Source organism: Pelodiscus sinensis, chromosome 33, assembly GCF_049634645.1.
Source record: "Pelodiscus sinensis isolate JC-2024 chromosome 33, ASM4963464v1, whole genome shotgun sequence".
NCBI lineage: Eukaryota > Metazoa > Chordata > Testudines > Trionychidae > Pelodiscus > Pelodiscus sinensis.
Genome location: NC_134743.1, coordinates 7,308,577 through 7,318,566, shown reverse-complemented (window position 1 = coordinate 7,318,566; position 9,990 = coordinate 7,308,577). Strand labels below are relative to the sequence as shown.

At 45.2% G+C, this 9,990-nt stretch overlaps 1 long non-coding RNA gene across 1 annotated transcript; it reads right to left on the bottom strand.

Annotated features, from left to right (window-relative positions):
* Positions 1 to 2,376: 2,376 nt before the first annotated feature.
* On the bottom strand, positions 2,377 to 4,284 carry LOC142823376 (uncharacterized). Its single transcript, XR_012898603.1, has 3 exons — positions 4,096 to 4,284; positions 2,654 to 2,791; positions 2,377 to 2,445 (listed from the first exon to the last, which is right to left on the bottom strand). It is a non-coding gene; the product is annotated as an uncharacterized LOC142823376 (long non-coding RNA).
* Positions 4,285 to 9,990: the final 5,706 nt, after the last annotated feature.

Here is a 9,990-nt window from a genome sequence, read left to right as displayed (position 1 = left end):
TTAAATCGAACTAGCGGAGCGCTTAATTTGAACTAGGTAAACCTCATTCTACGAGGAGTAACGCCTCGTTCGAATTGTGTAGTTCAAATTAAGGGCTGTGTAGCCACTTAATTCGAACTAGTTGGAGGCTAACCCTAATCAGGTTGCCCTGATGGCCACTCTGGGCCAAACCAGGGAAACTTTTCTGCCCCTCTCCCAGCCCCAGAGCCCTTAAAGGGGCATGGTCTGGCTACAGTGCCTGTGCCAGTGGCAAGCCTGCCAGCACCCAGCCAGCAGACCCTGCACCTGGCATGGCATGAGCCAGCCACCCGCTGCCACCCAGCCCTCCGCCTCTTCCCAGGACCAGGCTGGCGGCTCCTAGGAGCCTGCCCAGGGCCACAAGAGGCAGGCGCCTGCCTGGTCTAGTGCAGAGATTGTGGACATTATCGAGGTTTGGGGGGAGGCCTCCAGCGTCCACGACCTCCACACTAGGCACAGGAATGCAGCCGTCTAGGGCAGGATAGCTGCCAGCCTGGCCACCAAAGGCCACATCCAAACCCAGGAGCAGGTTTGCATGAAAATCAAGTTGTTCCAGTGAGACCCCCGACCCTGAGCCCTGCGCTTAGTACATAAGAACATAAGAATGGCCGTACTGGGTCAGACCAAAGGTCCATCTAGTCCAGTAGCCTGTCTGCCGACAGCGGCCAACACCAGGTACCCCAGAGGGGATGGACCGAAGACAATGACCAAGCCATTTGTCTCGTGCCATCCATCTTCAGCCTTCCACAAACAGAGGCCAGGGACACCATTCCTACCCCCTGGCTAATAGCACTCCACGGACCCAACCTCCATGAATTTATCTAACTTCTCTTTAAACTCTGTTATAGTTCTAGGCTTCAAAGCCTCCTGTGGCAAGGAGTTCCACAGGTTGACTATAAGAAGAACTTTGTGTGAAGAAGAACTTTCTTTTATTAGTTTTAAACCTGATGTCCATTCATTTCATTTGGTGTCCTCTAGTCCTTATATTATGGGAACTAATGAAGAACTTTTCTTTATGCACCCTCTCCACACCACTCATGATTTTATAGACCTCTATCATATCCCCCCTCAGTCTCCTCTTTTCTAAGCTGAAAAGTCGCAATCTCTGTAGCCTCTCTTCATATGGGACCTGTTCCAAACCCCTAATCATTGTACTTGCCCTTTTCTGAACCCTTTCCAAGGCCATATCGTTTTTGAGGTGAGAAGACCACATCTGTACACAGTTCTGAAGATATGGCGTACCATAGTTTTATACTTCCCCTCCTCCTTCTTCCCCTGGCTTCCCCCTTCCAGCTCCCTCCTCCCAGGTTTCCACCTCCCCTCTCCCACCCTCTTTCTTCCCCTCTCCCACCTCCTTTTCCCAGTCCCCCAGAGGTTAATCCCCTCCGCCCCCAGTTTTGTTAAATAAAGAGAGTTTCTATTTTTGAACACATGTCCTTTATTTTTTACATCAGGAAGAGGGGGCTCGGGAAGGGTAAGTGGAAGGAGGTGAGGGAGGAATGGGGCACGAGCCCCCGATGGGGAGGACTGGGGTGGCTCTGCGGGCTCCTCGGGGTGGAAGCTTTCCTGTAGGGCCTCCTGGATCCTGATAGCCCCCTGATTGACCTCCCCCAGATGGCAGCCTGCGGCAAGTGCAGCCGGGCTGATGGTCGAGTGCTGAAATGTGCCGAGTGTGGGCATTCAGGGCACTCCAAGACAGGACTGCTTTGAAGTCCCCATCGAGTTAGACATGCAAGCGGGGAATCCTGAGAACTGTCTGTCCGGGGTGGGGGTCAGGTCTTTTTAAGCACAGCCCTCGGCTAGCCTGAGGAAGCAGCTCCACACCTTAAGTCCTAACCTGATGCCCTGACGGCACTGGTTCTGGCCAGCCTTAACTTCGGTTCAGGGTCCACTCAATGTGGACATGCTATTTCGAATTAGCAAAATGCTCATTCGAATTAGTTTTTAGGTCTAAATGTACTCATTCGAATTAGCTTATTTCAAATTAACTAATTTGAATTAAGTTAATTCGAATTAGTGCTGTAGTGTAGACATACCCTATTTGCGCAAAATCTTGCCAATGTAGACGTAGCCTATCTATATCTTGCTCACTCTCTCTTAACCAGCAACTAGAATAGGCAGCTAGGCTAGGCTAGTATAGGCCCCAAAAATAACAAAGAGAAAATGATTAAGAAAGGTGTAATGAAGTTCCTTATGAGATTTCCTTATAAAGGACACATTCTACTATCTAAAATGAATTCCTATGAACTGAACTGTACAATTCCTCAGAGAAAGGTAAACAACAGATAACAGCCTAATGGTGGAACTGCTCATACCTGAGCAAAGAAAGCTGTGCTGGTGACTCGCTGCTTTTCTGATGGGGAATTTACCCAGGGAAGGAGGCTCTGTATGATCTCCACTGTTATTAGTCCAGATCTTTGCAGAACCCTGGAAGACAAAAGGAACCACTTATGGGGCAGACTGTGCACTTCAAAAGCTTAGCTGCTATGACCATACAACTCTAAAACCTACGCATGGAAGCTCTGTGTTTCTCACCCAGGGCACCCCGCACAAAGCTATACCTGAAAGTTCCCTGTCAGTCACTCTATTTGTTGCCGATCCCTGAGGATGAAGTGCTGTCTCCTAGATCTCTTACCTCACCAGCAAACACACCCCCTCGTGGTGAGTCTGCGGATTTTCAAGAAGCATCCAAGTTTTCTGCTTCCAGAGAGTTTGTATCAGCTTCTCATTCATAGCCTTGAGAAGCACAGCCTCTAATGCTTCAATAGAAAGCCTGGGGGAAAAGAGGCACAGAACTGTAGTAACCAATAGAAAGGCACAGCCTAAGCAGTCAGGAAACCCCAGTTACTTGTCAGGTCTGTTGTTCATTGACAGTTCATCCATTGACAGTATCCTGGGGACCACTGTTTTTGGAAGGACTTAATTCCCAGGAGGTATTTCAGTCTCATACATCTCATATTACTAGTGTTGCTATGGACAACATTTTGCAGTCACTTTCTCCTATCTGCAAGGTGTATGGGCACTAGCACAGTACAGTAATATGGAAAAAATTCACAATCAGACCCCAAAAGCTGGGACACAGAGAGATTAGTGATCACTAATGGATATTTTGGGGCCCTATGTCCAGCGAGATGTGACAGGGTGCTGAGAGCTTGTACTTGGGGTCAGCACTCTGGTAACTACTAGTACTAATTAGCTTCCCCAGAGAAAGCCTAATTGGATAGAAATGTACCTGATTGCCTGGCTAGAGTGGGGCTATAGAATCAACAAACCTATTCTCCCATGAATAAGGAATCTGCCTAAAGGGACATCCACAGGAGTGTTTGAGGGAAACAGAGAGCAAAAGAGACAAAATGCTAGAGGCATCTAGATAGACTTATGTGTAGTGCTGGGGAGGAGCCGGTGGTCGTGGTACATGTAGGTCTCAATGACATAGGGAAGGGTAGGAGAGATGTCCTGGAGGCCAAATTTAGGTTGCTAGGAAAGAGACTGAAATCCAGGACCTCTATGGTGGCATTCTTGGAAATGCTTCCAGTTCCATGCGCAGGACCAGGTAGGCAGGCAAAGCTTCAGAGTCTCAATGCGTGGATGAGACGATGGTGTAGGGAAGAGGGGTTTGGATTTATCAAGAACTGGGGACACTTTTGGGAGAGGGGGAGCCTATACAGGAAGGATGGGCTCCACCTAAACCAGGGTGGAACCAGACTACTGGCACTAAACATTTAAAAGGCTGTAGAGCAGTTTTTAAACTAAGAGATGGGGGAAAGCCGATTGGTGGGGAGAGGCACGTAAATCGCAGGGAGACTTCTCTTAGAGGAGAATCTGTTGATAGAGATTCTCTAAGCTGTAGTCAGAAAGAGAGGACAAAGAGACTGAGGCCTGAGGAGGCCTAGATAGTAGTGTTTGTGTTGCCAGAGCTTGGTGGTTTCAGGGAACTGACCTATAGCAAGCACAAAGAAGACTTTCTCATATTAAAAGCAGGTGATGGTAAGGTGCCTCATAACCCTGAGAACTCCTGGGGAGTGTCACACAAATGTACTGGGATTCTCTTTGTTTTGCTCCCTTTCTTCTAATTACCTGCAAGGGTTGCCCTCACATAGTTGTTGTCCTTTTCTAAATAACCTCCTTCGGCGTCTCATCCTGGGCAAAGGCATCTTTTGTCCTAGGGTTTGGCTGATCTGCTGCAGAAGAACAGTGAACAACTCCGGGAACAGCTCCTGCACAGTTTTGCTCAACTGCAATGCTGACACCACTTCGAAGATGGCACATGTTGCCTGAAAGGAGAGCATGGTAAAAGAAGAGGTCTCTTCCTAACACTATCACACGCTCTCCCCTTCTGATACCTGCTGGACTAAATTCTCACTCCTGTCACTAACTTGATGAATGACCGAGAGCAATTCACTCCATGTGTGCCTTAGCGTCCCATAGCTGTAAAAATGTGTAGGACCTATCAAGGCATGTTATGAGTTGCACAAAACATTTGCAAAGCACTGTAAGAAATCTGATTCAAAGACTTTCTAATTGCCAGATATTATTAAGTGAATCAGCCACATACTCTAAATCTGCCACAGAAAGCACAGCTGGAATCCAGGAAACAGTACTTCAGAAAAGAAGTGCCCAGATGACAATATTATACCACTCATCTAGCTTTCCATCAGCATGTTTGTCACAAAGCAGAGAAATACATGTCTGTCGTCTAACTTACTGTGAGAGGTGCAGCAGCTGCTAAATGCAGGTCAGTTTCTGTCTCTGAGGTCATGCTTCCTTCTTGGCTTGTTGGAGTCTTTATTCTTTCTATTAGGACCTTCAGGACTTGAGGGGCGAGCAAGGGATCTGTCCCCAGAGATCTCCACAGCTCAGTGGTGTTACTGCAATTTAACATAGGTTATATGTGACCCCTGGAGACTTTTGTGGCTCTGACTATATGCATCATATTCAAGTAAAGAACACATTTTCTCCTTGACTATGATCAGGGCTCACCAGCCGCGCTGTCCGGCGATCTGCGCATGCACAGATCGCCCGAACCCGGCTCTTCCAGGTTACAATCTACACGCCATGGATGAGTAGATTGTATTATTTGTCAAGCCCTGCCTATGATGAGCAAGTTCAGAGTGCTGTCCTCCTTATATGGTCCTCATGTTTTACATATTGAGTTTCTAGTTACAGAACTAAGTTAAGTTACATTTCAGGTTACATTTCTACAGTGCATGACTATTTTGGGATCCTGGAGGTATCCCGAAATACCTACCCCACATTTACAGAAGCAGCCCGTTATTTTGAAATATTTTTCAAAATAATGGGCACACTATTTTGCCATCCCAATAAACTTTGTTGCATGAGGGATAAGGGATGGCTTGAAATAGCACATTATTTCGACATTTGGTGCTGTGTCGAAGCGCCACATTTCAAAATAGGCTATGCAAAATATGATACGCAATTTGCGGAGTGCAAATTGTGCATCTTATTTCAAGTTTAGGGTGCTGTATAGACACAACCCTAGCCTTACTGCACCATAACCATTAATGCTAGACTTCAGAAGGAAAGGACACAGAGCTCTAATCACAGTTCCTGTTTTCCTACTTCTCAGTAGATATGGAATCATGAGCATATGATGCCCAAAGATCTAGGGCCTGGGAGACAAGTTGAAGAAAGAAAAATGATCTTCCTACTAACTGGATGTACAACTATGAGAACAAATATTTGTGGCTAGCCCATGACCTCTTCACAAATGGCATTCCCTGGCCTCTATTTGCCAGAATGGGCATGTTCTGTTCACTCCCTATGGGGCACCTGGCATTGGCCACTGTCTGAAGACAGGATCCTGGGCTAGATGGACATTTGGTCTGACCCACTACAGCCGTTCTTATGTTCTTAGATTCCAGCACAGATGACTGATAATTCAGCTAGGGATGTTTGAATGAAATGATAGATATGCTTACCGCCCTGTCTTTAAGTACCAAGAATGACAACTCCATTCCAGCAGCCATACCCTTCCTGATACCAAAAGCCTGGTGCCCTATCCTTGCTAATCAGCCAGGAATTTGGATTTGAAGCTTTCATGCTACCAGAAAACGAACAGTCACTGGCAATTTCCAGGGTGATGTTAGTTCAGGGGTCTGGAGAGGCAAAAGTCCACTCCAGTGATGCCAGTAAAGGGAAGTCTTTAGGATGCCAAAGCAACTATTAATTAATGGAAACAGAATGAAACTTAATTTCTCCCTGCACCCACCTTGACATGGTCTTGGACCTTTCTGCAGAAAGACCCAAGCTATTAACCTTTAGGAATTATCTCAACCTGTCTGTGGCTTAAATGAAGCCTTACATCTTCCAGTGAAGCTGTGGGATCCATGGTTACCAAAATGAACACTGTAAGGAGCAGTATATACCTGTCCATCGGCAGACGTTTGGTGAGGAGGCTGAAGATCACTGCCTCTAGGTGATGGTGGGCTAGAATGGACACTGCCTCCACCAGGAACTGCCTCAAGCTACCCTGCTTGATGGTAGGCATATGAATGTATATTCTCCTCAGGATAGCTGGCACCTGGACAGAATAAAACCAGAAAAAATGTCCCTTTTCCATTCTCTGCATTCATTCTGCAGAGCCAAAACCTTTATTTAGTCGTTTAGCAATTTGCTGTTCTTGTAGAAATTCCTCCCTTCAAAAAACAAGTATTTAGACATGGCTGCATAGATTTAATCCACAAAAATTATGCATATCTCTGCCCATACCTGGCTGCAACACCGGGTTAAGACATGCTGAGGCCCTAAGCTATGTCAAGTTAAAGAGGCCTCATTGCATTTCCAAAAAAACATGTATTATTCTAACAGAAAGGACAATGAAAAGAGAAATAATAAAGTTATCTGTCTATCTATCTATCTATCTATCTATCTATCTATCTATCTATCTATCTATCTATCTATCTATCTATCTATCTATCTATCTATCTATCTATCTATACATAGGCAAAGAGGCAAGTAAAAACTAGTAATTTGGGGGTATTTTTAGAGACCCCTCATTATCTGAGGCCCGAAGATGTAGTTCACTTAGCTTGTCTCTTGGGGCCGGATATTCTCTTTTTGCATTTTACTCGGAGTCTAATTTTTCCAAGCCTTTCATGGCTGGAAACTGTGACAACAAGATAGACAACTAATCAAGCATCTTCCTTTTCCCTTGGGGTACGGCTACACTAGCTCGTTAGTTCGAGCTAGGTAGGGTAATGAGGGCAAGCGGAGTTGCAAATGAAGCCCAGGATTTAAATATCCCAGGCTTCATTTGCATGTTCCCGGGTGCTGCCATTTTAAAATCCTCCTTAATCTGAACTCCGTGCCCGCGGCTACACGCGGCACGGAGTAGGTAGTTCTAATTAAAGATCCTAATTCCATGAGGAGTAACGGTAGTTCGAATTAGGATCTTTAATTTGAACTACCTAGTCCATGCCGCATGTAGCCGCGGGCACGGAGTTTGGAGTAAGGGGGATTTAAAAATGGTGGCGCCAGGGAACATGCAAATGAAGCCCGGGATATTTAAATCTCGGGCTTCATTTGCAACTCCGCTTGCCCTCATTACCCTACCGAGCTCGAACTAACGAGCTAGTGCAGATGTACCGTTAGATTATCTCTGTCTTCTGCTGTTGATTCCCCCATTGCCTGACTCAGGATAGGAACACAGATGGAATTAACTTCCAATCCCAGGGGGAGAAACAGCAAGACTTGTGTTCACTGCAAATGATGGCAAAGACCTGAAAGCCTGCAGGTTAGCCAGAAAAACCTCTCCAGCTTCTATTTTACCTCATCCAGCATGGCACCTCCACACTCCTTCAGGATGATCTTCATCCACAGACCGGCTGCTGTGGCACAGGAGGGGCTAGCAGACCGCATACCATCCAGTATGGCCTCAATAAAATCTGTGGCTTGTTCAGAGGGAAAGTACTTACTAACCACCTGTGGACAGATCAAAAACAGGAAAGATTGCAATGATAGTCGGCTCCAGTACTTTTAAGAAAGGAGGCCTAAGAGCTGTATTGGAAAATAATGTATTCATCAGCAAATTGCTAATTGGGCTCATATCTGGCAAGGCAGTTGCAATTAAAATTTTCTCTGTAATCTTTCTAGCTACCACATCTCTATTCTACACTAATAATATCAGGTTAGATCTTAGGTTGTACAGTTAGCACAACATTGTATGGGACAAACAGGATGTAAATTTCCAGTTTATATACTATTATGTACATGACATCTTTTCACAAAATATAAAAATATGCAAAGAGATGCATGCACACAAATATAGGTTCAGGTAAACACACAAGGTGCCAAGACTGGTTTCTCAGCTTGATGTCCCGCTCACATATTTTCCCCCGGATGCATGGATGGATGGATGGATGGATGGATGGATGTGCGCGCGCACATGCATGGGCATGTTCATGCAACTGTCTGGAATCTGTTTGTTTTTTACATGGCATTCATAGCATATACCTATGAAAAGCATGTTACTGATTACCCATGAATGCCTCACTCCCATAGCTCGCTCCAAGTGTGGAAAGACATCACAAAAGCATAAAACAATCATAGAATCATAGAATACTAGGACTGGAAGGGACCTTGAGAGTTCATCGAGTCCAATCCCCTGCCCTCATGGCAGGATCAAATACTGTCTAGACCATCCCTGATAGACATTTATCTAACCTACTCTTAAATATCTCCAGAAATGGAGATTCCACAACCTCCCTGGGCAATTTATTCCAGTGTTTGACTACCCTGACAATTAGGAACTTTTTCCTAATGTCCAACCTAAATCTCCCTTGCTGCAGTTTAAGCCCATTGCTTCTTGTTCTATCCCCATAGGCCAAGATGAACAAGTTTTCTCCCTCCTCCTTATGGCACCCTTTTAGATATCTGAAAACTGCTATCATGTTCCCCCTCGATCTTCTCTTTTCTAAACTAAACAAACCTAATTCCTTCAGCCTTCCCTCATAGGTCATGTTCTCTAGACCTTTCATCATTCTCGTTGCTCTTCTCTGGACCCTCTCCAATTTCTCCACATCTTTCTTGAAATGCGGTGCTCAGAACTGAACACAATACTCCAATTGAGGCCTAACCAGCGCAGAGTAGAGCGGAAGAATGACTTCTCGTGTCTTGCTCACAACACCCGTTAATGCATCTCAGAATTATGTTTGCTTTCTTTGCAACGGCATCACACTGCTGACTCATATTCAACTTGTGGTCCACTATAACCCCTAAATCCCTTTCTGCCGTACTCCTTCCCAGACAGTCGCTTCCCATTCTGTATGTATGAAACTGATTGTTCCTTCCTAAGTGGAGAACTTGGCATTTGTCTTAAACTTCATCCTATTTACCTCAGACCATTTCTCCAATTTGTCCAAGTCATTTTGAATTAGTGACCCTATCCTGCAGATTAGTCGCAACCCCTCCCAGCTTGGTATCATCTGCAAACTTAATAAGCGTACTTTCTATATCAATATCTAAATCATTGATGAAGATATTGAACAAAGCCGGTTCCAAAACAGACCCCTGTGGAACCCCACTTGTTATGCCTTTCCAGCAGGATTGTGAACCATTAATAACTACTCTCTGAGTATGGTTATCCAGCCAGTTATGCACCCACCTTATAGTAGCCCCATCTAAGTTGTATTTACCTGGTTTATTGATAAGAATATCATGCGAGACTGTATCAAATGCCTTACTAAAGTCTAGGAATACCACATCCACCCCTTCTCCCTTATCCACAAGACTCGTTAGCCTATCAAAGAAAACTATCAGATTGGTTTGACATGATTTGTTCTTTACAAATCCAGGCTGGCTGTTCCCTATCACCTTGCCATTTTCCAAGTGTTTACAGACGATTTCCTTAATTACTTGCTCCATTATCTTCCCAGGCACAGAAGTTAAACTAACTGGTCTGTAGTTTCCTGGGTTGTTCTTATTTCCCTTTTTATAGATGGGCACTAGATTTGC